Source organism: Oryctolagus cuniculus, chromosome 10 (genome assembly GCF_051225735.1).
Source record: "Oryctolagus cuniculus isolate XC-2025 breed Fujian yellow rabbit chromosome 10, ASM5122573v1, whole genome shotgun sequence".
Taxonomy (NCBI): domain Eukaryota; kingdom Metazoa; phylum Chordata; class Mammalia; order Lagomorpha; family Leporidae; genus Oryctolagus; species Oryctolagus cuniculus.
In genome coordinates this window covers 125,264,279-125,287,414 of record NC_142876.1, presented here as the reverse complement: position 1 = coordinate 125,287,414, position 23,136 = coordinate 125,264,279, and the positions used below count along the sequence as shown (strand labels likewise).

General features: G+C 46.9%; 1 long non-coding RNA gene across 1 annotated transcript in view; it reads right to left on the bottom strand.

The window, feature by feature from the left end:
- The window catches only part of LOC149124479 (uncharacterized), a 108,798-nt gene extending 88,252 nt beyond the window's left edge, over positions 1 to 20,546 (bottom strand). Inside the window, exon 1 of the long non-coding RNA XR_011379689.2 lies at positions 19,603 to 20,546. This is a non-coding gene — a long non-coding RNA (uncharacterized LOC149124479). The remainder of the gene's footprint in view (positions 1 to 19,602) is intronic.
- Between the last annotated feature and the right edge of the window lie 2,590 nt (positions 20,547 to 23,136).

The window sequence follows — 23,136 nt, the reverse complement described above, 5'->3', positions numbered from 1 at the left end:
AAGTACAGAAGTATGACAAAGCAGAAGTTCAGGGTACAATGTGAACTCCAACCACGGAACCTAACTGCATCTCAGAGTTTCAGAGGCTTCCCTGAGTACGTTAGAGGTTAAGCTGAAATGTCAAGGACAAAACGCCATTATCCAAAGATGAGTGGGACAACCACACCAGGCAGAGGGAGTGGCGTGCTGGAGTGGGGAGTCCTTCAAGGAATGAGATCACCCTGAAGCAAGCCCGCTCACCCTGAAACGGCATCACCAGGCAACACAACACACACAGCAATGAGGAGCAAGCACGGAGGAAGCCGCAAGGCAAACTGGCACGCTGGCTTCATGGCCACTGCAACTCGTGACAAGCACAGGGAAGTCAGGCTTTTTTATACCTTTCTTTTCCTTTCAGAGCACTTTCTCTCCTAATCAATTCTGGGGGATCTATAAAATTGTAAGCCATAATGCATAAATCTTTTTTAACTAGTCCTAAATCACACACCATTTGGAAAGCACTGCCTTAAGGTGATCTGGTTGTCTAGGTGATGTTGACAGGAACTGAGCTGGTTAGATGAACTATAAATTGAGAGTGGTGAGTGAGAACCAAATTGCTTACCCAGAAGGTACCTTCTAATTTTAAGACAATTTTCAGTTTATAAAATGCAAGTATTTTTGACCTTCACAAAACCTTGTGAGGCTGAGTGTCCACGTTTGATTGCAGGCCACCCAGGTGGAACACGACAGACTCTACCATATTGGTTCTTAACCACTAAGGACTTGTGTAGATGACTCAGCCTGCTCAGTCACACGATCCATTCTCATTTTATCCATCCAAGCTCTTCCGGAGTTGCTAACAAGCTGTGATGTGAGGTACATCCTTTCTTTCCCAAGTTGATCCTTGTCAGCATGCTAGGGAGGGATCTCAGATGTGCTACAGAGCAGGAGGAGGAGGGAGCTGAACGATGAGCACCCACATAATTGAGAACTGACAGCACAGATTTGTCTTCTGCTCCCTCTGGAGCAAAAATCCCACAGTCTGATTTATAGACAAAAGCCACGTCCTTGATCAGCAACCAAGAGATCTAATTGTTAGCTGGTTTAATACAGTACAGCAATTATATTTTATGTCTCCAAGGATGCGAAATTGGGGAACTTTCATTCTTTATCTGTACAGAAGCCCTGATGTAAATCCTTTACACACTGCTTGATTAACAACTACAGAGATGTATTACATTTGGGGAATCCCAATAACACTTGAACTTTATCCTACGGTTAATACTACAACTCCCTGGCATCTTATTAAAAAGAATGAAGGAAAAACAAGCCAATTTAGCTACATAGAAAAATGACAAACCAAGGATATAAAAACAAGTAGAGTGGGACACTCCCGAGACTTAAACCAATTCACCAATGTTTAGAATGAATAAATAAAGGTAAACTAGAGCCCATACACAGGGATTTCTCCAATTACAAGTGCTTACTTTAGAAAAAACTGCACAAATACTGGCTACCAGAGCAGTAGCCAAGAGGGCATTCTGTAGGATGTGACATTAGAGGTAAGAAGGCGTTGTGTAGCACGGGAAAGTAGCTGCCAAAAGATAATTCTGTACAATAAAACAGTCGTAGCAAAGAGGTCATTCTACGGATGAGACAGCAGTAACCACAGCATGAGCCTGGGATGAGACGGTGTTAGCCCACAGGTCATTCTGTAGGATGAGACGGTGTTAGCCCACAGGATGCTCTGTAGGATAAGACGGTGTTAGCCCACAGGACACTCTGTAGGATGAGACGGTGTTAGCCCACAAGACACTCTGTAGGATGAGACGGTGTTAGTCCACAGGTCATTCTGTAGGATGAGACGGTGTTAGCCCACAGGATGCTCTGTAGGATGAGACGGTGTTAGCCCACAGGACGCTCTGTAGGATGAGACGGTGTTAGCCCACAAGACACTCTGTAGGATGAGACGGTGTTAGTCCACAGGTCATTCTGCAGGATGAGACGGTGTTAGCCCACAGGACGCTCTGTAGGATGAGACGGTGTTAGCCCACAGGACGCTCTGTAGGATGAGACGGTGTTAGCCCACAGGACGCTCTGTAGGATGAGACGGTGTTAGTCCACAGGTCATTCTGTAGGATGAGACGGTGTTAGCCCACAGGACGCTCTGTAGGATGAGACGGTGTTAGCCCACAGGACACTCTGTAGGATGAGATGGTGTTAGTCCACAGGTCATTCTGTAGGATGAGACGGTGTTAGCCCACAGGACGCTCTGTAGGATGGTGGAGTGGCAATCAAGGATTAATCTGTAGGGTTTGACAGAGATGGCTTCATCACCTGTCTTTCACTTGATAAACATGCAAACTCAGGAAAACTGTTATTTTTCTCTAAGCCTTTTAGTCAGATTATCACAACTATAATGAAATCCCTGAGGTAGGCCACAAATAAAAGCAGTCATTTAGGTCACCATTTTGGAGGCTCGCTCAACTCTGGAGAGGGCCCTCTTGGCTTCCTCCTGCCAGGGTGCTTGGCAATGTTCAAACCAAGTAACTGTATTCAGTGGGAGGCCTGAGAACTGGCTAAGGACATCCTCTCTCCAGAACTACCAATGGCTCCAATGAGAACTCTTTAATCCCTTTCAAAGGCAATACTCCCAGTGATCCAAGGATCTCCCATTTTCCTAAAGGTTCCACACTACCTTCTACCACTACACCAGAAACCTGAGGATGCACATCACACCCAAGACCTACCAACTTAGTTTTGTGTTCATGAAACACAAAAGAGTAACAGCATAATGAAATCAGGTTGGGCACAGAAGTATTTGTTATAGCTAACACCCAATGAGAGTATACAGTAACATTAACATTGCTGCTATGGTTATCATCCCCTTATTTCAGGAATTTATCATGTTTTCATAAAAAAAATCCTAGTTTCTAACATTTTTTATCCTTGAGGTCAGGAGACTTCTTACATCCAATGGTATGTCATAATTCAACTGAAGATGTTCCTTTTCTTAGAACTACATAAATGACACAAACCCATGGTATTATAATTACTTGGAAACCATGTTAAACCTATTTTAGGCATGTAGGTATTGAAAAGCACCCTTAAGCACAATATAATTAGATAGCACTTTAGTTGCTTAAAACTTTGTAACATGTTTTAAAATTTACAGCTTGCTTTCCACTTGCTAACTTTTAATCTGCACTTAAGTGACAAGGGCATGTTTTCTTATCATGAACTAAGTGATGTTTGATAAGCACCTAGTGAGTCTTACTGCTTTCCAGACATTGTGAAGACGGAATACAGGACAGGCTTTCCGCTCTTCAGCAACATTACATGCAGACAAGTACAGTAAAACGGTTCTATAGCCACAATAGGAACTGGATAGTTTTTCCCAAGCTAACAAAAAAGAAAATTACAAACACAGGTAAGGAACACTGAAAAATCGTATGCATAGGTCTGCACGCTCGGCAGGGTCACGGAGTCGTAAAGCCAGAAGAGACACTAAAAGCAGACAGTTCACAAAGGCAACGTGACCGTCACCAGTCTGGTCACCACACTTGAAGAGGAGGATTCCAAACCCAAGAGGACTTGGGGTGAGTCACAGCGTCACCTGGCTGGGACGGAAAGCTCAGAGGTCACATTCGTCTTCTGATTCTCGATCTGCAGCAAACACACAACCTCCTGAGCGGTCGAGCAGCGCACAGCGGAAATGATTTCCATGTTAGATGCCTTGATAACGGTGGCACAACAGACCACCGCTGACCATCCAGTCCCTAATTTTATAAACTAAAAGGAACGGAAGATGAGGAAGTATGTTAGGAATTGGCTACAAGGACTCTGGGGTTCTGTCTGAAAGAGGAAAATCGGAGTGTCACTTGTTTAAAGTACATGAAATTACGGACTTGCACATAGAGAGAGTGGCTGAACACTGATGACTTCCTGGAAGAACCTAGCACACTGGTACACACGAAAACAACAGAGAAAACCAAAAGCATCTGCCAGCACTTGTCCCTCATCTGATGTCATCTCATTTTGTTTTTGTTTGGGATCTCTACGACCAACGCAGGTAGAAGCAGAAGCTGAAGGAGGCAGCCCCATGGATGACAGAAGAGAGGAGAGTCTAGACTGCCGGCCCTGATGACGACACGGGCTGTAGAACAGACGCGGGCAGCTCTGTTAGGCTGCATGGAACCAACAGGACGAAGCTCTGAGCAGACACATGGGGTTCTCTTCCTGGGCTGTAGCAGCAGCAGAACCACGGGGCTTGCAAAGGAGAAGACTCTAACATGGCAATCGGAAGTAGAGGCTAACTGAGGCAATTCCAGGAGATCGAGGATATGAGTAGGGACCTTGCCATGGTGTTGTTTCCTTCAACTGCTTTAGGGAGCTGAGACATCACACTTGGACTACCCCGTCTCTGCTGACACAAACTACATTCGCTCTGTTGCTGGCTCTCCTGGTGTGTCTGTCTGTCTGTCTGTCTCTGTCTCTCTCTCTCTCTCTCTCTCTCTCTCACACACACACACACACACACAAGACAGAAAAGAGTCACACAAATATATTGCCATTGGTTTCCTGTCACTGGTGAGATTATCAGTTTCAGTCCTTCTGCTTGCTGGAGTCTTCTACTGAATAGCTGTATTAAACTATACATACAAACATTTAAAGAGTTCTATCTCCTAGCACAGGAACTTTTATTTTGAAATACAAAGGTTACAGGGTACAGACCACCCTAGCACTGGAATCTCAGTTCAGATCTCTATGCCGCTGTACCCCAATAGCATGGGGCTAGGCTACCACACCTGCCGGGCACATTCATGCTGGTATTGCTGATAAACGCTCTTCATGCTCATCTGCAGGGGCATTATTACCACTGTATTTCACAAATAATGTTGTTTGTGTTAACGCTGAGCTGAACTCTAAGAACATGGCAACTACTTTAGTTTTTAATTTTTTCTTCTTAAACGCAGCTTTTGGTGCTTTATAAAGATCTCAGTTACATTTTATTTCAGTATTTATTACATGTAAATATGGTAAAGTGCATGAAAGCCAGTTAGATATATTCTGTTCCAGTTACAGAGAGCTCGCATCCCTAGTATGCTTACTATATCACCACCACGACCAGCTGCATCACGAAGATCATCCACTTATTCAACAACTATGTGCAATGAGCACCTACTATGTGCAATGAGCACCTACTATATGCAAGCAATGGCCTTAATTGTAAGATGTTTATACTCAAATGGATTATAGCTATATAGAATAATGAGAAGTACAACAGTATGCTAGTTAATAACAGTCCATCTAGTTTCAAATACTAGCTTCATCATTTACAGATAATGTATGAATTTGAACAAGTTACTTAGACTCTACAAGCTCAGTTTTCCTATCTGTAAAGTAAGGATAATAATGTTAACGAGATGATGAGTTGTGATGGGGAAATGGTAAAATTACATGCCTTGTACAAACTGAAGGCTGTATTCTTCTGTTTCACAAAATGGATTAGATTTTTGTCCAAATCCCATACAGAGCTACCTTATCCAGAATACTGATATCAGAGAAATGAATTTAGAGAGTCACAGCCTTTAAGAGCTGGAAGAAAACTTACAGAAATTCATCACTGTGCAACCCAGAAAACAAGGGCACAGGTACAACAGCACACAACTGTTGCTTCTGAGCCTGATTTAATCCCAGTTACGACTGCCTCATCAGCACTGAGTTGATGCCAACTACATGTACACCATTCATTCCACTGGCATTTATTCCACAGCATTTCCATGTGTGCTGAATGTGGATGAACACCAGCAAAGACAGTCACTTGTTCCCCACTGCAGCAAACAAGTGAATGCAACAGTCAGTCATACGGTGACATAACACAAAAATGCACTGACAGCAAGACAACACGATGAAGGCAGTACAACGCAGACAGTGGACAATTTCACCTAGGAGTTGTAGCAAGACTCGACACAAGATGTGTGTTTTTTTTGTGAATGCTGAATAGGGAGCAGAGAGCAGAGGTACATGTCTATAGCATTAGATAAGAGGAACAGATTCAGTAGAAGGGAAGTCCAAAATGCAGTGAGTGACCAAAGATAAAAGACCTTGTATTTCACGATGTATCGTTTTGTTTTTACTCCGAATTAATCAAAAGGTAGTAAATTAAATGAAGAACAAATGACAGAAGAGACAGTATCTTCTAAAGAACAATGAACTTGGGGCCAGTGCTGTGGCATAGTGGGTGAAGTTGCTGCCTGCAGTGCTGGTATCACCGGTTCGAGTCCTGGCTGCTCCATTTCCAATCTGGATCTCTGCCATGCCCTGGGAAAGCAGTAGAAGATGGCTCAAGTGCCTGGGCCCCTGCACCCATGTGGGAGACCTGGAGGAAGCTCCTGGCTTTGGACAGGCACAGCTCCAACTGTTGTGGCCATCTGGGAAGTGAACCATCAGATGAAAGATTTCTCTCTCTACTCTGCATCTCTGTAATTCTGCCTTTCAAATAAATAAATCGTTCTTTAAAAAATGAAAAATGAACTTGAGTTCAGACTAAAAGAATTCTGTTTTGATTTAGGATACTGTGAAGGTAGAATGAGAAAACACAGAGACAATTTAAATAACATTATGTTATGGTAAGGATTTGAAACAGTATCCTAGACACATTACATCTAGCAAACTCAAGGCATGTAAGGCTGGGGCCGGCATTGTGGTGCAATGGGTTAAGCCACCACTTGTGGTGACCACATCCCATACAGGACTATTAGTTCCACTCCCAGCTGCTCTGCTTCCAATCCAGCTCTCCGTTAATGCACCTGGGAAAGCAGAAGATGATGGCACAATACTGGGGCCCCTGTCACTCACGTGGACAGCCCTGACTGTCCCAGCCATGTGGGGAGAGTATCAGCAGATGGAAGCTCACTCCCACTCTCTCCCTCTCCCTCTGTCACCCTTTCAAATAAATAATTTTAAAGAAAAACATAGGTTACTAAAATAATAATAAAGAATGGATTGCATGATTCTAAACCTATGCAATAGTATGGCTACCAACTAGAGGTGAGATCAGTAAAAAGCCCCAGGTAAGAGGGTATCATCGACAAATACACTAAAGCACAAGGGTATTACCTTAAAGTCTGAAGGCAGCACAAGAACAACATTGGAAATGTAAAAACACAGCAGTAAAATAAGGGGCACCCCTGAAAGACCTCCCAATGGCAAACTTCAAGTGATGCAAACACTGGCAGCTCAACCAAACTGGAGCAGAGAAAAGGGCACTTGGAGGGACAGGTGAGCCCAAGAGTTCATCGAAAATCATTAGGAAAAACCACATGTGGATTTACAAAAATTTGAACCAAATTAATATTTTTTTAAAAGATTTATTTATTTGAAAGGCAGAGTTACACAGAGGCAGAGGCAGAGAGGGGTCTTCGGTCCCAGTTCATTCTCCAGATGACCACAATGGCCAAGACTGCGCAGATCCAAAGCCAAGGGTGTCTTCCAGATCTCCCACGAGGGTGCAAGGGCCCAAGGACTTGGGCCATCTTCCACTGCTTTCCCAGGCCACAGCAGAAAGCTGAATTAGAAGTGGAGCAGCCGGGTCTTGAACTGGCTCCCATATGGGATGCCAGCACTGCAGGCAGCAGCTCTACCTGCAACGCCACAGTGCCAGCCCCACCAAATTAACCTTAGGTTTATGTATTATTGATTGATTGATTTGTTGATTTATTTATTAAGAGGGATTGACAGCAGTAAGCTCCCAGCTACAGGTTCACTTCCCCAATGTCTGAAGCTACACCAGTAAGAGCCCAGGTTTCCCACATGGACAACAGGAACCCAACCACCTGAGCCCTTGTGACTGCTTCCCAAGTGCTGACACCCACAGCAGAGCCAGGGCTGAAGCTCAGGCACGTGAATGTGGGATGCAGGCATTCCACTGACACCTTAACCAAAAGGCCAAAGAGCCACCTCAACAAACATAGCTTTTAATTTTACTTTTCCACAAATTTTCAAAGCCTCTTGTGTATAATTATAGTAACAGAATCTGAAACAAACTTCATAACATTAACTCATAACCAAGACCATCACTAAACAAATAAGATGCATCTGAACTGATTGCTTATTATCACAAAGGTCACTAAGGGCCAGGCAGTAGCTCTCCAAGAAGAGCAGAGCTGAACACACACAGAGTCTTGGGAAGCCTCAGCTTCAGCGACTGGTGGATTTTCCCAAGAGTAGGTGTGCGGACATAACCTGTCAGAGCCTGGCTCCTTGGGTGAGACTGAGTAGGTTTTTTTTGTTTTTTTGGTTGTTTTTTGTTTCTTCTTTAAAGATTTATTTATTTATTTGAAAGTCAGAGTTACAACAGAGATAGGAAAGGCAGAGAGAGAGAGAGAGAGAGGTCTTCCATCCACTGGTTCACTTCCCAATTGGCCGCAATGGCCGGATCTGTGCCCAATCTGAAGCCAGGAGTCAGGAGCTTCTTCCAGGTCTCCCACAAGGGTGCAGGGTCCCAAGGACTTGGGCCATCTTCTACTGCTTCCCCAGGTCATAGCAGAGAGCTGGACTGGAAGAGGAGCAGCTAGGGCTCGAACTGGCACCCATACGGGATGCTGGCACTGCAGGTAGCAGTATAACCCACTATACTATAGTGCCAGCCCTTGAATCGTTTTTGATTGGCTGGCTTCTGGTAGCAATGTTGGTCGCACAGGGTTTTACTGGTGACTTATAAATGCCAATGATGAACTGAACAGTTTGAAAACTGATTCTCATGCTCCTTGTACCATGACTACCATGAAATTCAAATTTCCTAATTTGGGAAAACATTTTCCTGTCTACCAAGATATCAAAAATACACAAATTATATTGAAAATTTTAAAAATTTCAAGAAATTTAGTATGCAGGAAACATGATGACATACCAAAACCAATTATTTTACTGTAATTGGTAAAGGGAGAAACACTGTTACTAAGGAAAATTATTCAGAGCAGTAGGGGAGCTCTCTAACTGGGAACAGGAAGATTTTGTTGTTAATCATGTGGCCATTAATTATTAATATGTATAAGTTATGCACACAATATTAAAATAAACTGTCAAAAGCTACTGACATACAACGCAGCAGAGACTGTGGAGGACACAACTCTTGAGAGAAAAATCCCTCCTTAACCAGCCTCCTCCTGAAAAATATCCCCGTTTCACTGTGAGAGATCAGGCGAGAGAAACAGAAAACAGCTTTACTGGACTGGAGTGATCAAGACGCAGATTCTGGGGTCCCCAGAGTGGCAGGAAACTGGAGGAACTCCTGAAAAGGAAGGAAGCACAAAAGGAAACCTCAAACTATGTGAAACGGCCTCAAACATTTGAACAATATTTAAAAATCTGTATGAAGATGATGGGCCCAGGAAGCCTGGAGCAAGAAGTCTAGAGGCCCAGACCTGAGCAGTGGCTGGGTGCATCGGGCAGTGCACCAGGTCTGTCCAGCCAGCACAGCACTGGCTAACACTATCCACAGGCTTCACATTGACCTCTCAGCAGGGAACTAAGAGATATGCCCCCTACAATGCAGAGTCAGGCTCAGATACCCCTACCTTACTGAAGCCTGCAAGCAAGCCTGTGTAAATTCAAGGAGATGTAACAGCAATTTAACTACCTTTCTGCAACAAAAAAATACATAATCTTAGAAGCAGAGAAGATCTGGAGTCTCCACAAGGTATCACACACAATGTGCAATATGCAGCACAAGATTCACACACAAAGCTTAAGAAACTGATGATCTGGAACCTAAAGAAATATTCAGTAGGTCAACAGGTGTCCTATTGTCAATATTAGAGAAATGACACTATATAAAGTAAAATGAAGGGTCCACACTGCGGCACAGCAGGATAAACCACTGTTTGAGACATTGGCATCCCACAATGGAATGCCAGCCAGTTCAAGTCCCAGCTGCTCCACTTCTGACCCACTCCCTGTTACTATACCTGGAAAAGCAGCAGGTAACGGTGCAAGTGCTATGGCCCATGGCACCTACGTGGCACACCAGGACGATGTAGTTGGGCTCTTGGCTTCAGTCCAGATCAGCCTCAGTCACTGCAGCCATTTGAGGAGTGAATCAGTGGACAGAGGACATCTCTCTCCCATATGTGTGCGCTCTGTGTATGTGTGTATGTGTGTGTATCTCTGTCACTTTGTCTTCCAAATAAACACTTCATAAATACAAGTATTCTAGAATTTAAACAATATTTTAAGTGCTGTTGCATGGACATCAGAAATCATACAAATTAAAAATTAAAAGTGTACATAACATCAGTGACATGTGGGATAGTATCGCACAATCCAACTTATTAGTAATTGAATTGAAATAGCAGAAGAGGAAAGAATGAGACAGAAAAAATATCTGTCAACTTCAATGAAAAACAAAGCTTCATGAAGTGCAGCAAACTCCAAGTAGGAGAATCAAAAAGAAAAACTAAGTCCTTGAATTGTGAAAATACTGAAAAACAAAAACAAAATGTTAAAAGCAGCCAGGAAAAGTAGAAATGCTACCTATTTCTTCGGTCATATTCCCACAGGGATGAGAAGAGCGATTATCTTGCCATCAGAGGCAGGGACATCCAGAAGACAGCACACTGACATCAGTAAACTGCCGGCCTGGCTTCTGTGTCAACAAGGACACCCTGAAAGGAAAGCTGAAAGCCACAGACCGGGAGATCAAGGCTCACAGAACCTTCACTCGTGTAAAGGGAATACGCTACAGGAACACTGAAATAACCAGACACCAGGTATGACATCACATCTGCTCATCTGTATCAATTCTACTCTGAGAAATAAGAAATGTGAGTGCCTTCCACAAAAAAGATGTGTGTAAAGATAACCATCATTAATTCAAACTGGAAACACCAAAACATCCACCAGTAGAAGAAGCTCAAATACAGTGTTGTGTGGATACAATACCATGATCTCAAAAACCAACACAAAATACAGTGTTGTGTGGATACAATACCATGATCTCAAAAACCAACACAAAATACACTGATACATACAACAGCTGCATCTTGAAAACACTATGTAGAATAAAACAAGCCAGGCTACATATGGGTACGCTAGGTGCGGCTCTATTTGAATGCCTGGGGCAGAACTCATCTGTGATTGTGAAATCCGAACAGCAGTTCTTCCAGGAGGCATAGTAACTGGCAGAGAGCACAAAAGGGAAGTTTCTACTGAGGCAAATGCTGTCCATCTTGACTGGCACACTGGCCACACAACATAATCACCAAACGTGCATGACAGAATGTCTTTCACTACATGTAAATCATACTTTAATGCTGTTCTTAATTTTCAAAACATTCCAAGATGTACGCATTTTAATATATACATAAATGAACTACATACTGTCTACAAGATAAGCCAAAGTGGCCTAGAAAGACTAGAAAGGATGACCAAATCTGTACCAAAAAAAAAAAAAAAAGGTAATGCATAGACTTTACAGTAACATTAAAGCAGAATTCAAAGTAATATTTAAGCAGATGAAGATGCTGCCTTTATGAAACACACACTGCAGGGCCGGCACCGTGGCTCACTTGGTTAATCCTCCACCTGTGGCGCTGGCATCCTATATGGGCACCGGGTTCTAGTCCCGGTTGCTCTTCTTCCAGTCCAGCTCTCATGTGGCCCAGGGAAGGCAGTGGAGGATGGCCCAAGTGCTTGGGCCCTGCACCAGCATGGAAGATCAGGAGAAGCACCTGGCTCCTGGCTTCGGATTAGTGTAGCTCCGGCCACAGCAGCCATTTGTGGGGTGAACCAATGGAACGAAGACCTTTCTCTCTGTCTCTCACTGTCTAACTCTATCGGTAAAATAAATAAAGGAAACACACAATGCATAGTACACATGTAACATGACTGCAGTCACAGGCACCCTACTGTCTACACACAGAAATTAAATATCTAGACACAGAAGTCTACACAAAAATATAGTCATAGGATCTTTTAGCATACACCTTAAGCCTCACGGATTAAAACAGCATAAAATTATAAAACTCGACCATACATATAGTTCATACGCAGAGATATGAAAGACATAAGCTGTATTACATCAAAAGCAGAAATAGCAACCATCTTTTAGCATTTAACCTAGGATTCTATGTTTGAAACTCATGCTTGGGGGCCGGCGCCGCAGCTCACTAGGCTAATCCTCCGCCTTGTGGTGCCAGCACACCGGGTTCTAGTCCCGGTTGGGGCGCCGGATTCTGTCCCGGTTGCCCCTCTTCCAGGCCAGCTCTCTGCTGTGGCCAGGGAGTGCAGTGGAGGATGGCCCAAGTCCTTGGGTCCTGCACCCCATGGGAGACCAGGAGAAGTACCTGGCTCCTGCCATCGGATCAGCCTGGTGCGCCGGCCGCGGCAGCCATTGGAGGGTGAACCAACGGCAAAGGAAGACCTTTCTCTCTGTCTCTCTCTTTCACTGTCAACTCTGCCTGTCAAAAAAAAAAAAAAAAGAAAGAAAGAAAAAAAGAAACTCATGCTTGGGGCCGGCACTGTGGCATAGCAGGTGAAGCTGCCGCCTGCAGTGCCAGCATCCCATATGGGCGCCAGTTCGAGTCCCGGCTGCTCCACTTCTGATCTGGCTCTCAGCTATGGCCTGGGAAAGCAGCAGAAAATGGCCCAAGTCCTTGGGCCCCTGCACCCATGTGGGAGACCTGGAGGAAGCTCCTGGCTCCTGGCTTCGAATTGGCACAGCTCCAGCCATTGCGGTCATCTGGGGGAGTGAAGCGGTTGGAAGACTTCTATCTCCCTCTGCCTCTCCTCCTCTCTCTGTATAACTCTTTCAAGTAAATAAATAAATCTTAAAAAAAAAAGGAAAAGAAACTCATACTTGTCAACAGACAGCCAGACACACAAATTGAATTGAAGAATTTCAACACAATCTTTGATAGAGCAACCAAACAAAAGTGGGTCTGAGTAATATATTAACAGGGTTTATTTTATGCATAACTCTATTTCAAATCCTAAATCCTGTATTAAGGATTGCTCCTTCTTTTCAAGACTCAATGGAGCATTTAAAAGGATTGCTCATATATCAAGCCATAAAGAAAACAGCAATAAATCCCTAAAAGTAGAAATAAATCCAGCCACATTCACTGCAATTTACTACTATACAACTGCAAACTAATAACAAAAGTTATACCTTACCTGATTTATTTGAAGAGCTATGCCTTCACAGCCATTTCCAAAATAAAGAACCTGTTCCTGCCTCTCCACACTGCAGTTGTCACCCAAGTCAAGATACGAACCTCGAACAAAGTGCCCAAGAGACTTCTGCGTGTGGGTGTGCTTTACACTCCAGAAGACGGCCCTCATGTGGCCACGCAGGGACACAGCGGGGGCACCCGGGCTGTCCCAGGAGCCGCTGCAAGGCTCTCTGGCTGCCTGTCCCCCCATGTCGCTTGTCACTCCTGCACACTCTCCTGCCCAGGGAGGCCATCCACCGGGCGATCCTCCCCAGAATGCAACTGATGCCAGCACCAGCCCCAGAACCTCTACAACTGAGAGCTAAACCAACCTCTTCTCAATAAAGCAGTCTTCCTCAGGCCCCATCAAAGCAGAAAACACAGAAACACAAGATTTGATTCAAGAAAGAACAGATACTCATCATTAACATTAGAATCATCTGGTTAAAACCCTGGCCTGAAGCACCGGCATCCCATATGGGCAGCAGCTTGAGTCCTGGCTGCTCCACTTCTGCTTTCCCAGGCCACAGCAGAGAGCTGGATCAGTAGAAGATAGCCCAAGTCCTTGGGCCCCTGCACCCACGTGGGAGACCTGGAGGAAGCTCCTGGCTCCTGGCTTCGGATTGGCCCAGATCCAGCCATTGCAGCCACCTGGGGAGTGAACCAGCAGATGGAAGACCTCTCTCTCTGTCTCTACCTCTCTGTAACTCTTCAAATAAATAAAATAAATCTTAAAAAAAAAAAAAGAATCATCTTACTTTCTCTAAGTTGAACCTCTGCTTTTCCCAAAAGTTGATTTTATAATTAATGATGACATCTTTACAAATGAAAATAAAGAAACGATCTAGCTAAAATGGTAGGACCACCTGATTCTGACGATTTCTCTAACAAATTTTTGACTAAAGCATCTTGAAAATAATGAAAACAAATCCCAATTAACCCAAAAAATCAATGTATTACAGGAACTGATAGGTTCCAAGTCTACAATTTTCACAGGTCTCGGACAGAGGATACAATTATATTCACTGATGAGCTGCAGATGTGACGATGGCCTCAAAGACATGAAGGCTCTTCTGCCTTCCTTCCCTAACTTCCTGAGCTTAAAGAATAAACACACACATCATCTCCACCAACAGGCACAGAGCTTTAGCTGTGGTCTCCCAGTGCAAAGACAGTGGTGTGAAACAGAGCATTCCTAGGGGCACTGAGGGACTCAACACTGACACCGACCTAAAAGTAACAGCAAGGAGAAGAAATCTACGGCCGTGTTTCAAATACTTGGAAGTGCAACCTGACCACCAGAACAGCTGGGCTGCTTGAAGGCAGAGCTTACAAGTCCACCTCCTTCGCGTGCATCCGAAGCTGGGAAAAGCCCAGCACACTCCCAAGTCTCCCTTCGGCACACGGCAGACTGTCCCTCCGTGCCAAGCACAGCGTCCCTGAATATGGCAGCAAACAAGAGGAGCAGCTGCAGGTGGAAACACAGAGAAGGAAGCCCAAGGCAGTGATCTCCCAAAGGACCACACGCGTAGCTGAAACTCAGACCTGGGGCCAGCGCTCTGGCGTAGTGGGTTAGGCCACCCCCTGAAATGCCGGCATCCCAAATGGCCGCCAGTTCAAGTTCCAGCTGCACCACTTCCGATCCAGCTCCCTGCTAATGCTCCTGGGAAGGCAGTGGAGGACGGCTCAAGTCCTTGGGTCCCTGTGGGACCTAAGTGGGAGACCAGGAAGAGGGTCCTGGCTCCTGGCTTCAGCCTGGCCTTGCCCCACTCATTGCGGCCATCTGAGGAGTGTACCAATGAATGGAAGACGGCTCTCTCTCTCTGTCCCTGTCTCTCCCTTTCTCCATGTAACTTCAACTTTGAAATAAATCCAAAGAATATCAATACCAAGGAATACCAGCAAGGATTTCCAAACAAGAGGACTGATGAAATGTGACACGGCCGTGAAAGTTTCCAGATAGAGGAGCTATGCAATACTAGCACTGGAACTGGAAGCAGGACAAAATAAAACTAATAGTGTGGAAAGCAAAATGAGCAATTTGAAGAAGCACCTTGAAATGAACCATCAGAATGCAGGCAATTCAAAGATTTAGCACAAATACTCATTAAAAATAAGAGAATGGTATCAAACATGAATGACAGGTAACAGCGGGACATGTACTCTATAGAATACTATATAGCAGTCAAAAACAATGAAATCCGGTCATTTGCAACAAAATGGAGGAATCTGGAACACATCATGCTGAGTCAATTAAGCCAGTCCCAAAGGGACAAATACCATATGTTCTCCCTGATCGGCAACAACTAACTGGGCACCAAAGGGGAAACCTGCTGAAGTGAAAGGGACACTATGAGAAACAGTGTCTTGATCAGCCTTGTCCCGACTGTTGATGTACAATTTAATACTTTATCCCTTTTAGTATTTTTTTGTTCTAGTTAATACTATTGGTTGAACTCTGTAATTAACACACAATTATTCGTAGGTGTTGAAATTTAACTGAAAACTGATCCCTGTTAAATTTAAGAGTGGGAATAAGAGAGGGAGGAGATGTACAATTTGGGACATGCTCAAGCTGACTTGCCCCAAATGGTAGAGTTAGAAACATACCAGGGGATTCCAATACAATCCCATCAAGGTGGCATGTACCAATGCCATCTCACTAGTCCAAGTGCTCAATTTCTGTTCACAATTGATCACACTGATAGGTCTAAGAGTCAAAGGGATCACACAAACAAGACTAGTGTCTGCGAATACTAACTGATGAATAAAAAAGGGAGAGAATGATCCAACATGGGAAGTGGGATACACAGCAGACTCACAGAATGGCAGATGTCTTAAATAGCACTCTGGCCTCAGAATCAGCCCTTAAGGCACTCAGATCTGGCTGAATACCCATGAGAGTATTTTAGGCATGGAAAGCCAAGACACTCTGGCAAAAGAAAAAAAAAACACCCTAAATGAAAGATCTCCGCGAGTAAGATCCCAGTAGAAAGAACGAGCCATCAGAGAAGAAGGAGGTACATTGGTACCTTTCTCTGAAGGGAAGAGAGAACTTCCACTTTGACTATGATCTTGTCTAAATAAGATCGAAGTCAGCGAACTCAAAAGGCTTCCATAACCTTGGAAACTCATGACAAGAACCTAGGGAAATTACTGATGCCATAAACAAGAGTGTCAATTTGTTAAGTCAACAACAGGAGTCACTGTGCATGTACTCCTCATGTGGGAGATCTTTCCTAAATGTGTTGTCCAATGTGAATTAATGCTATAACGAGTACTCAAACAGTATTTTACACTTTATGTTCTGTGTGGGTGCAAACTGATGAAATCTTTACTTAATACTAAATCGATCTTCTATATACAAAGATAATTGAAAATGAATCTTGATATGAATGGAATGGGAGAGGGAGCAGGAGATGGGAGGGGTGCGGGTGGGAGGGAAGTTATGGGGGGGAAGCCATTGTAATCCATAAACTGTACTTTGGAAATTATATTTACTAAATAACAGTTTTTAAAAAAGATAAAAATTAAAATAAAATACAGTGTATTTATTCCCCAGGAAAAAAAGGAAAAACAATTGAAAAACAAATAAATAGTATCATTCAAGAAAACATACAAGTGCTAAACAAAGGCCTTACATCAGAGATTAACATGAATCAATTTATGAAGAAAATTTTTGCTAAACAAATAAAAGCAGAATTTTCAAACTGTCTTGGTTTTGTTTTCAAACTTCACATTTTTAAAAATTGAATGTTAAAAGTGCCAAAAATACTACAATTTCCATCTACTGTCAGCAACTGTTACCTTCGCATTCAGCATCTGTAGTCCCCTCTCCCTCGCCCTCCAGCCCGGCAGGACGCCTGCTCCTCCACTCCCCGTGGGCCTTCCAGCCCAGCACAGGCAGATGCCACGCAGAGACTGGGGTCTTCCTTCCTGTCTGACTTTGGTTCCTCTGCTACAAAGAAGTACCAACCGCAACTGCCTGCACATCACAAACTCCAGAAACTTGCCCTGTGCTTCCTAGAGGCAAGGCCCCTTGGGACCCCACTGCGTCCGCTCACACAGCTGCCTTGTCTGCAGTTCACGAGGTCTCACTGGCCATCGTGGCTTCGCTAGCTACGATTCTCTACCTACACGGGGTGTGTGGAGTGCACGAGGTCATTAGCCACAAGTGACAACAAAGTCAGCGTCCTCCAGCTGCCCTGCTACAAAACAGCTGCCTAGTGGGGTGCCAAGCCTGTGATAAAGTAAAGGAGAAGTATGTCATCCAAAAGAATTGTAAGAGAAAAGAAAGGAAGGGAGGAAGGAACGACGAGAGAGGGAGAGCGCAAAGTATTCTATGTTCTTAGAATTCTATCTGTGAAATGCATGAAATCTGTTTTCTCTGTATTAATAAAAAAGTCTTAAGATCTAAGAATTTTTGGAGAATTTTTGGAGGTTCACGATGTCTCCTGCACGCAGCGGTGACAGACAGGGATGCTGAAATGTACCCAGCACTGCGTATTTAGGAAGAAAGGGGCCAGCACACCAGCAAAGCACGCACGAGGCCCGGCTTCACACCTGCGGTTCTCAGAATCAATGCAGACTCTCAGCCCCACCCCAGAACTCCCAGTTTAAAAAGACCTCCGAATACTTCACACGCACTTTAAACGTAAGAAGCTCATCCTGGCCTTCTGGGTCGTATCACTTTTTAAATATTATCATTTACTTACCGAATTTAAATGTAATGTCACATGAATAGAATACAAAGATGATGAACAAAGATATTCCTTGATAAAATATTTCTAGAATTAAAAAAATGATGCCAGGATTGGGGTAGATGATGCACCTGTCATCAGTGAGCTTTCAGTACAGACGCTCTCCCAGCAGGCTGAGGCATCTGCTCGACACAGAGGAGTGGCCGCAACGTAACATCTCAATGCCAGAAACAGGTGGCAATTACAGAAAAAATATCAGATGCAAATAACGGCTTTCACTGGATAGCGATTTTCCTCTGCCTTTCTTCATATTTTTCTGTACTTTCCAAATACCCATGCATTTTGAAATACGATAAAATAGCTCTAACTCACCAAGTGTCAGGAAACTCACAGGATGGTTATCTGTGTTCCTTTATGCAACTTACTTCCTGGAGATTACACCACGTTGCCTCCGATGCAGCCCAAAGGCGCAGTACACGACACAGTCAGTCTTCCGGGAAATCATCAGGGAGAGCCCCACTAAAGCCAGGCCCAGTGCCCAGCTGCTGCTGCTTTGGGACAGAGCAGGGTCGCCACCACCCTGTGCAGTGCTTTCCATGTTCAGGTGACATACAGTTCGACGCACACAATACAAACACCTTCCAAAAATGAATGTACCCAGGACCCAATAAAACCTCCAAACTAGAAAATGGAAAAGAATTGCATAAAAAAAGAACTACAGTAAAAGGATGTCAAAAGTCACAGTGTTCCTAAAATTTTCCTTTAGTTTTATTTATTAAATCTCTCAAACCCGAGGATAAATCTGAGCTCTACCACAGGGAGCATCCAATGACTCACCCCTTACCCAGGGGTTTAGAGTGGAGGGCCTGTCATTAAGGATTTGACTTAAAAAGTCTGCGTCTGAGCTCGGTTTGCTAACCTACTTTCTGGGCGCGTGTTGTGCTAATTTTTCCTGTGCCCACAGACACAGCCTGAGCCCCTCCTGCAGGCTTCTCTTCTCTCCTTCCAGGCATCGGAGCCACCAATTACAGCCCGCTCCACTGTCAGTGACAATTACTGCTTGTTGCTATTCACGTACAAATGATCTAATTGTCATCAATTTGCAGTGCTAATTACCTGGCCATCTCCTTGCCTTGAGGTACCTCATCTCCCTGGCAGCTGAGCCAGGGGCAGGGAGGGAGAATTCTGCAATTTTTCTTCATGGAACCACGAAGTGATGAATGACTGCTACTGGATGTCGTGCTAGTCCCACCCGTTCCAGAGCCCCTGTGAAGCCCTTCAGTGTTTGCGCAGTAAAACCAAAACCCTACATCCATCCCGAGGAGGTTTCCGGCCCTCTTATCACGGCCCAGGCATTCCCAAGGGTGCGCGGACCACTCAGCGCTGAACAGAGCCAGCGGCCGCCGGCATCAGGCAGACCCGCGCTCATGCGGGCACTTCGGCTTCCCGGCTCTGCGACGGAGGAAAATCCACCGACCTCTCCACTCCGCAGCGCGCCCCGCACACCCTGCCCGAAGGCCGACCCGCTCCTGTCTCCTACTCGGCGCCTCTTCAGGCTCGGTTCTCCAAGACCCCTCACGCTGGCTTCCCGCACACCTCGCCCACCCTCCGCCGTCGGGTCCACCGGGGCCTTCAAGCTCTCTGCGGAGACAGAAGCAGGACTTCCAGGCACAGCGGGCAGGGGAAAAGGGTTTAAGGAGGCGACTCACATGAACTCCAGGGCTGCTTCGTCCGAGGCGCACAGCGCGGCCCGGCTGCGGCCCAGGACAGCCACAGGCCCGGCGAAGTCGGTTCCCCCGGCTCAGGACGGCCCCTTGGTGTCCTCAGGCCATCAGTCTAGACAGTCCGCCTGCTCTTCTAGAGGTCACCGATGCGAACGTTAATCCGGGTGAAAATGCCCTGCCCCTCGGCCTGCAAACGAACCAGCACCGCGCCCTCTTTACGTCTTCCGTCTCTGAACCTCTGAGCGGTGCCTCAAGGAGCCCTGTGGGTTTCCTCTCGCCACCTGCGCCATAAAAACGGGCACGTCGTGTGTGTGTCTCGCCTGATCGCCCCCGGGCGGTCCCCGTGCGCCGGCTCCCGTCCGCACACACCAAGCCGCCATCTGCGGGCGCTCCCGCGAGGAGCCCTGACCGGCGCCGGCCTGCCAGGCTCAGGCAGGGCCACGCGGCGCGGAGCCGGCTGTGCAGGGCCAGGGCGAGGGCCTCGGCTTCCTCTGCGTCGTCCTCCCACGGCGGCCGCGGGCGGTGCTCCGTGACACCTGCAGGCCTGCGGCCGCCGCTCCGGCCGCCCCGTCTGGGGTCCCAGTGGCCCCGGCCGTCCACAGAAGCCAGGGGGTTGTCGGTCTCATTTCTCCCCCGTCCACACCAACGTGGCCCACCGAGGGGCCTGGCATCCGCGCGCCAAGGGCTGCTCCAGGCCAGTCCTTCATGCCCGCGCTCCTGCTGGGCGCCCGGCTATGACCTCATCCGCACGCGCCCCGTCCCCTCGCGCCTAGAGCGCGCGTGGCTCCCCAAAGGCACATCCGGGACCCACAGGCGCAGGCGGGAACGGGGCATGCGCCATGGCTCTCGGCCGTGCCCTGCAGAGCGGGCCCGGGCGCTGCTGGGAGATGAGGCCCGCTGGTTCTGCGCCTGCGCCGCGTTGAGGCTCGCAGCAGGTGCGTCCGGCCGGGGGGGGGGGGGGGGCACAGTGATTACTACCGCGGGTGCAGTAGATGCTTGAAAACCGTTTTGACAGAAGAAATGTGGAAGAATTGTCCTCCTTTCATACTCCTGCTGTCTGCTGCTGGCTTCGAAACCTCTTCCTGGGGGCCTTTGGCCTGGAGGCCCACCTGTGCGTCAGGCCGCCCCACAGGCGTCAGGGTGTCGGCCAGGCCTAGGATCCCGCTAATCCTGTTGATGTGCACCCGGGAGGCAGCAGGCGAGGACTCAGGCAGGCCTGACACCCCCGTGGGACACCGGCATTGAGTTCCTGGCCCGGGGGGCTTCTGGTCCCAGCCCAGCCTCCGGAGTGAACCACAGTTAAGGCGTCAGTTTGAGGAGTGAACCAGGGAGTCTCTGTCTCGCTCTCCCCCTCGCTCTCCTCTTCTCCCTCTCCCTCCCTCTCCCCCTCTCCCTCTCCCTCCCTCTCCCCCTCGCTCTCCCCCTCGCTCTCCTCTTCTCCCCCTCCCTCCCCCTCCCCTCCCCCTCCCCTCCCCCTCCCCCTCATAGGGTGTGTGTGTCTGTGTGTGTGCGCCTTTTTTGCCTGAGCAGTATCTATACATGAAGTTTCTGTGGACTGACCAGTGGAGGATCACTTCACTACTGCAGTCCCCCAGGTAAAATTCATTTCCTGCTAATTCTGGCTCAGAAATCTAGATTCTTGGCATTCCTTGCAAGTTTTCAATCATCCCCACAAAGTTGAGATGAGAGCTGCGTGCTCTGGTTACGTACTAGCAGGTATGTCCCACAAGATGTTGGGGGCTTGGGCCTATTATCCGAGAGAGAGCCACAGGCAGAGTTCAGGTGCTGAGCCTAACAAGTAAAATACGGAAACTGTTCTTACTGAAGCAGAGCTTGCCCTGATCCTTAAGCTGCACATTTTTCCCCAATCCAATCGAGTTCTCAAAATATCTCCAGAGAAACCACGCTTCATAAACCACTGATTTAATCTAATCCTTCTACTTGGCCAATAAGAAACTCAGGTTCTAAAAAGGAGATGATTGTCAACGCCGCATGTGATCAGTGAATGGATCTGGATTTTATGCACAACAGCTAAATCTTTGTTACAACCAGGGGTGGACGTTGCACTGTGTGTATACGGGCTCACTGACAAGTATTTACCCAACAGTGAGGTGTTCCGAGGCACTGTGGTAAGGACAGTGGCGACTAGGATGCCTTAATATTTCCCCCAATTTGAGAGGGAGTGAGTCATTAAAAAATCACACCTAAAACTATTTAATTAAATTCACGAGAAGGAAAGCAGCAGGGGATACAAGGTCAGTGCCAGCCTGAAGTTAATTTTGGAATATCCCTCCCTTGCCACAGCACTGAATAGCAAAAAATGGCTGTGAGCCCCTGTGGGAGCTTGTAGGCAGCCCAGCGCACAGGACACCTGGGGTTCCCAGGAAGGGGGCTGGGGCGCAGCACTCTGTGGTTTGTAATGCAGTGGGGAGCGCTGGGTGGGTGCAAGTGCAGAGAATTCGCCGTGTTTTCTCCCCCACACAGGTTCCTCTCATTCACTGGATGCCGCGTGTCCACAGCCACAGCCGGGCTGCAGGATCGTTGGCGAGGGTTTGTAAGGCCTCCGGTATTTTCTTCTTGTTCTTCGGCAACTGGAAATCATTCTACTGCTCCCCCTTGACGCTGAGGCTCGGGAGAGTTTGTGCCAAGCCCGAGCTCCTTGCCCCTGGGACCCAGCCAAGAAGCCAGGGAATGGGGGACTGTGAGTATGGAGGTCTCCGTCCCCACTCAGCTGGGGCTCCCTTGGTCACTGAAGGCAATCCCACTCTCCTTTCATCTCATCTCCCACCAGGAGGAGAAAGAAGAGGAACTGGGGAGCGGTGGCCTTTCTCTGCAAATCTGCACCTGGAGTCCCCCACCCCTGTCTGGAATGGAGTGTGGAGGAGGGAGGGACTTGCCACAGTGCTGTGCTGTTTCGGAACCTTGTCTTCCGCCCCTGCCCCCTGGCTCCGCAGCATCTTTGATTCTGCTGTTCGTAGGCACTGCCTGCTCCTCCCTTCTCTAGGCCACCCGTTCTCTCATGCAGCAAACGTGGGAAACATTAGTGCCTGACAGTGAGGAGCAAATGAGCCAAAGATTCTCTGGGTAAGCGCTAAAGTGCTTTCCCAGTAGATGGTATTTGATAAACACAGAGACCACAGGTTGATGTCTGCCAGGAGTTTGCAGGCGAGCTTGTGTTCCACCACAGCAAGTAGATGGGCTGGAAACAAGACACAGAGACTTTTTCTAACAGAAAAGCGTGCATTCGAGAAAGTAATTCTTGAATCAGCATCCAGGCCGGCGCCACGGCTCACTAGGCTAATCCTCCACCTGCGGCGTCAGCACCCTGGGTTCTAGTCCCCGTAGGGGCGCCGGATTCTGTCCCGGTTGCCCCTCTTCCAGGCCAGCTCTCTGCTGTGGCCAGGGAGTGCAGTGGAGGATGGCCCAAGTGCTTGGGCCCTGCACCCCATGGGAGACCAGGAGGAAGCACCTGGCTCCTGCCTTCGGAACGGCGCAGCGCCGGCTATAGCGGCCATTTGG